At 45.2% G+C, this 5944-nt stretch overlaps 1 pseudogene; it reads right to left on the bottom strand.

Annotated features, from left to right (window-relative positions):
* Window positions 1–1865: 1865 nt before the first annotated feature.
* Window positions 1866–3524, bottom strand: LOC137149826 (uncharacterized; annotated as a pseudogene).
* Window positions 3525–5944: the final 2420 nt, after the last annotated feature.

Genomic DNA, 5944 nt, shown 5'->3' with positions numbered 1-5944 from the left:
AGTGCACCCTGGGTAGCTATCCACAGTGGAACTAGCCGCAGAAGCTTTTGGGAAGCTTGTCGTCCTCCCATGATGCAACATGCTCCCTCCCCCTCCCCCTCCCTTCTTGTCCCAAACAAACTGCAAACGCTTTTTCGCATTGTTTTTCTACGCCACATGCACACCGTTGCCAGAGAGACATGGAGCCTGCTCAGCTCTGCACTATCATTGTGAGCATCACAAATACCTCATGGCTTATCCTGCAGTAATTTCAAAGGCGGGAGAGGAGCCGCAGCACGGAAAATAACGATGTTATTGAGGCCACCCTGCTACAAGCCATAGAGCGGAACAATGTCCGTTTGCTGCAGGCTGTCACACATCATCTTCAGTCCATGGAGTGCTGGTTCTGGTCCCGGTCCCAGGAAAAAAGCACAGATTGGTGGAATCGCATCATTATGAAGGTTTGGGATGATGAGAACAGTGGATGCAGAATTTTTGTATGCGAAATGCCACTTCCTTTGAGTTTTGCATGGAGCTGCCCCAAGCCCTAAAGCGCGTGAACACTCACTTGAGATCAGTTCTGACAGTGGAGAAGCAAGTGACCATCACTCTGGGGAAACTGGCAATACCAGATTGCTACCGATCAGTTGCAAATCATTTCAGAGTTGGAAATGCACCATTGGAGCTGCTGTGATACAAGTTTGGCCATCAATAGGCTTCTGCTAAGAAGGGTAGTGACTTTAGGAAACGTGCAGGACAGAGAATGGGTTTGTTGCAATGAGGTGCCCAAACTGTGGAGGCGGAGGCAATAGATGGCATGCATATGCCTATTCCTGCACCTGACCATCTTGCCGCAGAGTACATAAACCAGAAGGGATACTTCTCAATGGTGTTGCAGTCCCTTGTGGATCACAGGGGATGTTTCACCGACATCAGTGTGGGGTATTCTGGAAAGATGCATGACACGCGCATCTTTAGGAACTTGGGTCTGTTTAGTAAGATGCAGGTAAGCACTTTCTTCCCTGACCGAAAAATAAACATTGGGGATGTTGAAATGCAAATAGTGATCCTGGGAGGTCCTGCCTACCCCTTGCTCCCTTGGCTAATGAAGCCCTACACCGGGCACCTGGACAGCAAGAAGGAGCATTTCAACAACAGGCTCAGAATGTGCAGAATGGTGGTGGAATGTGCATTTGGCCGTTTAAAAGCCAGATGGAGATGTCTGCCTACTAGGCTTGACATCAGTGAAAAGAACATCCCATCAGTTATATCTGCATTCTGTGTGCTCCATAATTTGTGTGAAAAGAAGGAGGAAAATTTCCACCAGGGTTCGGCCATGGAGGCTGATATGCTGGCTGCAAATTTTGAGCAGCCAGATTCCAGTGCTATGCTCAGAGCCAACGATGGAGCACTTCAGCTTTGGGAAGCATTGAAAAACCAGTTTTGCAATGAGCTGCAGTAATGTATGTCTGTGCTCTTCCTCGATTTCCCATACCCAACCCTCGCTTCAGCAGCCCCTTCCCCTTCTCTCCCCACCCATGCCATGAATGAATAAAGACAGATGTTTTTTAATGCTACAAAGTTTTATTTGTGACCCGTTATAATGGGGGGAAAGGAGAATAACTTAACATTGTAAAATGTCACTGTGCAAGCAATGGTGGTTGCATGCAATTCTTAAAAGGGCCATTGTGACCCTCTGCTTGCCTCCACTGGTGTGAAGTGCAGCACATACTGCACCCTGTTCAGTCTCCTCCTAGACAGCTTGGGGATGGGGGCTGATTAAGAGGTAGGTGATGGAGCATTTTGGAGGGGCTGCAGAGGGAGTCTATCCTCCCGCTGCTCTTCCTGGAGCTCTACCAGACGCCTCAGCATGTTGGACTGATCCCTCATAATACACAATATCTCCTGTTGCACATCATGCTCCTGCTCCTGTGCATATCTAGTTTTTCAGATAAGGACATCCTCCAGGCTCTGAGCTCTGTGTCAGCAGCCGTGGAGATGTTAATTAGTTCGCTGAATGTCATTCCGTGTTTTGTTTTTCCGCTTCCTAATCTGGGAAAGTCTTTCAGCAGGAGTTCTGCAAGGGGGGCCAAAGGCCAAGGTGTCTACTATAAGACAAGCAAAGCACAAAATTGCCATTGTTAGCCAACTCAAAGTAGTAAAGGAAATGTTACAATGTAAAAAGTACTCCCCTTCATGTTCACAAGGCTAAGTCAGACCTGCATTCCATTCTGTACATCTCGGAAGGGTCAGACTAGAGTTATAGATATGGTAAGCAAGGGGCCTTTGCATCTGTTAGAGAAACACTTCATTAGCGCTAAAAATCCACAATCCATACTTGAGCAAGGAGAGGGATCACCGGGCTCCCTTGTAAGATGCCAAAGACCAGTATGGGAGGAGGTGGGCAGAAAAGATTAGGGGAACTGCGGGTGAATTGTAGCACCAGAAAACATAGGGCAACCGGTGTCCCGACCCATAAAGCCCATTGCAACAGTACTAGGACTAGGAATAGTCTTGGAGAGGCATCCAGAGACCTCATCCACAGCAGAGGAATAAAACGAAGTGACTGTATTGGTCGGGTACTTTAAACTTGCACCATCTTCCCTTGGTGACCATGTGTGATATCAGTCTCCTGAGGGTAACACAGGCAGAAAGGGAAGATTTGCTGCAAGCATTGGGGTACAGACCTGGCCCTTATGCTGCTATGCTGTGTTCCATGATGATGCCTGCTCATTTAATAGCAGAGCGGCAGGGAAAAGTATCCTACCGTGGTGGAAGAAATAAGGCTGCCCTCCCCAGAAACCTTCTGCAAAGGTTAACAGATTACCTACATGAAAGTTTCTTTGAGACATCCATAGAGGCTTCTTGGAGCATACCTCTGCATATAAATAGTCTATTCCAGGAGTAACCTTCCACTGAAGTTTGCCAATACCCAGAAAGACCCTCCACTCAAAAACACAACTCCTTTTAAGAAGCTGGACTGGGGACATAACCACAGAAAAAAAAAAGATTTGCCCCACACACTCACCAGATGTGCCTTCCTCTGCCTCTCGACCAGTCCCGCTGTCCTGTGTGTGGCTGGGCTGCTTTGGGGTAATGAAAAGGTCCTGAATGAAAGATACTCCACTCTCCTGCACCCTGCTTTCCTCATCCTCATCATCCACAAAGTCCTCCTCATTCATCCTGGACTGGGATTCAGTGGAGGTATCAATGCTGCGTGGTTGCACAGTGGTGGGGTCACTGCCAAGAACTTCATGCAGCTCCTCGTAAAAGCGGCATGTTTTGGGCGAGGAGCCAGAACGACTGTTAGCTTCCCTAGTTTTCTGATAAGCCTGCCTCAGCTCTTTGATTTTAACATGGCACTGCTGCGCATCCCTGTTATGCCCCTTCTCCAACATGCCATGAGATATCTTCTCGCAGATATCTAAATTTCTTTTGCTGGCTCTGAGCTGAGCCAGAAGAGACTCTTCACCCCACCGACCAATGAGATCCAGGAGCTCTGGTTGACTCCAAGAGGGAGCACATTTGGGCCGTGCAGTCACCATGAGCAGTTCAGCTACAAATCTCTCTCCACGCTGTCTAAACCGGAAATGGAAATTAAAAATTTCCCGGGGCTTGAGGGGAGGAGGTATTTCCTGCATACATGGCCACATTACAGCAGAGCTTGAATATCCAGAGCAGTCACAATGGGCATTATGGGATACCTCCCAGAGGCCAATGGCATCGATTTACATTGTGCTGTACCTACACTGATGCAAATTCGACCCATGGAATTTGAATTCAGCGCTACGCCACTTGCAGAGGTGGTTTTATTAGGTCGACTTTTACCACACTTTAAATCAATGGAATTTACGTGCCAATGGAGACGCATACTTTAGGGGTTGATGTAAGTGGCATTACGTCGACCTCCATTGCCAGTGTAGACCAGGCCTTTGTTATCACTGGCTTCCATGGTGTCTTCAGCTTGGTCATATTACTGCATACTCTAATTTCTTCTAGGTAAAGGTCCTCAATTGTAATAATTTATTACCTAGACATTGGTTTTGGTGTGATACCTGCAGCTCCTGGTTTATGAAGATGTCAATCCCTGTGAACTTGGTCCATCAGTGTGGTGGCAGCCATAACACCGTTAGAGGCTCTTGCCTGGTTCTAATGGTGTGCTGTAATGCTCCCATCAAGTGATGATTCTTTTTTGCAATATGATGTTGTCAGCACTTTTGTCATCAGTTACACACATAAGTGGATTATTAACAATATTATTTGTCAGACTTCTATATTAGTTTTGCCCCAGAATAGCCTTGTCTCACTTCAGCAATAGAATTACATTTTGCATTTTCTCCAGAAATGCCTTTAAATTAGAATTGATGTTTCGGTCATAAATTTTTTTTCACTGCTGATGTAATTTAGTTTTCTATCTAAATTTTTCATATTGCTGTAGGATTTTTTTTTAAATGTGATGCTGTTAAAAAACTGAAGCACTGCTGTACCATGGTTTGGAAAAAATGCTCCCCGTGATACATGATAAATAAGCGTTCTTGACTGCAACAATTTTCTAAAGGAAACTTTCTCCTAGAGAGGAGCAATCTGAAAGTTTAACCCAAACAGCAGTATAGGGATTGTGACGCTGGCTGGATAAGGGGGGCCCTTGAGGTATATTCAGGAGCTCTGATTACTCCCTTCTACACCAAACTCACGTTGGGGGTGTCATGATGGCTGGATTGGGGCGGGGGGGCATTTATTATATTATTTACCATCAATAGGTCAAAATCATAGTGATTCATGTGAGATATGCCATGTCAGGTACTGTTAGAAAGGCTATAATGTGCTAAGTAAGATGATAATGTTTATGTTCATGTGTTATGTGTGTAATGGAAGTTATGGATATGTTTGATATATCAATATTTCAAATTGTGCTGTCTGGGTAACACATCAGACAAGATGGCTGCAGAACAATAGCCTGCTTAATGGCCCATTGAGACATTCACAGGTGCAAAGGGCCCAGGGGGAGAAGCCAGGGATATACCTGATGAGTCACTAGGACTTGCTCATGTGACTCTGGACTCCATTTTGGTTCTTGTGAAATTCCACAAGCAGAATGGCAAGGGCCAGAGGACATAAAAGGCAGAGCCCCGGGATCCATTTTGTCTTCAATCCTGTTCAGCTTCAGCCACCTGTCTACCTCTGGATCAAGTCATCTGCAACTGAACTGAACTGAAGCTGTAAAATAAAGGACTGAGACCCATCCAGGTACTGGATGTATACCAGAGGGACTATACAAGCCTGCAAACTCCACAATTCTTCTAGAATCTTGATAGATATGGACTTTCAAATCATTTGTATCTGATTGCTTTAATCCTTTAACATTTCTCTTATAGTTTGTTTCTTTCTTTTTTATTATAAACCTTTAGTTTTAGTTACTAAAGAATTGGCTGGCAGTGTGGTATTTTGGGTAAGATCCAAACTTATATTGATCTGGTACTGTGGCTGACCCTTTGGGGTCAGGAGGAACCTTTTTGGTAAAGAGCATAGAGTTTAAACAACTGGTCTCTTTACTGAACCTAGTGGCTAATTGGGGGCCAGAGACTGAAGTGCAGTAAAGGGGGCTGTGTGTATTTGTGTACTGGCTTCTTGATAACTGGTTTGGGGAATCAGAAGCACAGTTTGTGGCTGGTTGGGAAGTCTGACTTCAGTGTCACCCACCACTGCTGGGAGAATCCGCTCTCCTTTTACAGCCTTCCCTGACCTTGGCATTTTCAGGGGCTACCCTGGTCAGGGACTAAATTATTTCATTCATTCATATGTTTAAGCAAATGATAAATACATTAAGAAATAAACATCCAAGTACCAGCAAGCGTACGTGCTAACTCTTTTAGTGGCTGTATTTTATATATTCCGTAATTAAAGACTATGAAAGAGTTTGACTGCCAAACATTATATACACAAAGTCACTGAGCTTTTTTCATGG

Source organism: Emydura macquarii, unplaced genomic scaffold (assembly GCF_026122565.2).
Source record: "Emydura macquarii macquarii isolate MOO-44397 ecotype Brisbane River unplaced genomic scaffold, CSIRO-AGI_Emac_v2 contig_75, whole genome shotgun sequence".
Classification (NCBI taxonomy): Eukaryota; Metazoa; Chordata; order Testudines; family Chelidae; genus Emydura; species Emydura macquarii.
The sequence above is the reverse complement of the archived record's forward strand: the minus strand, read 5'-3'. Positions and strand labels throughout refer to the sequence as shown.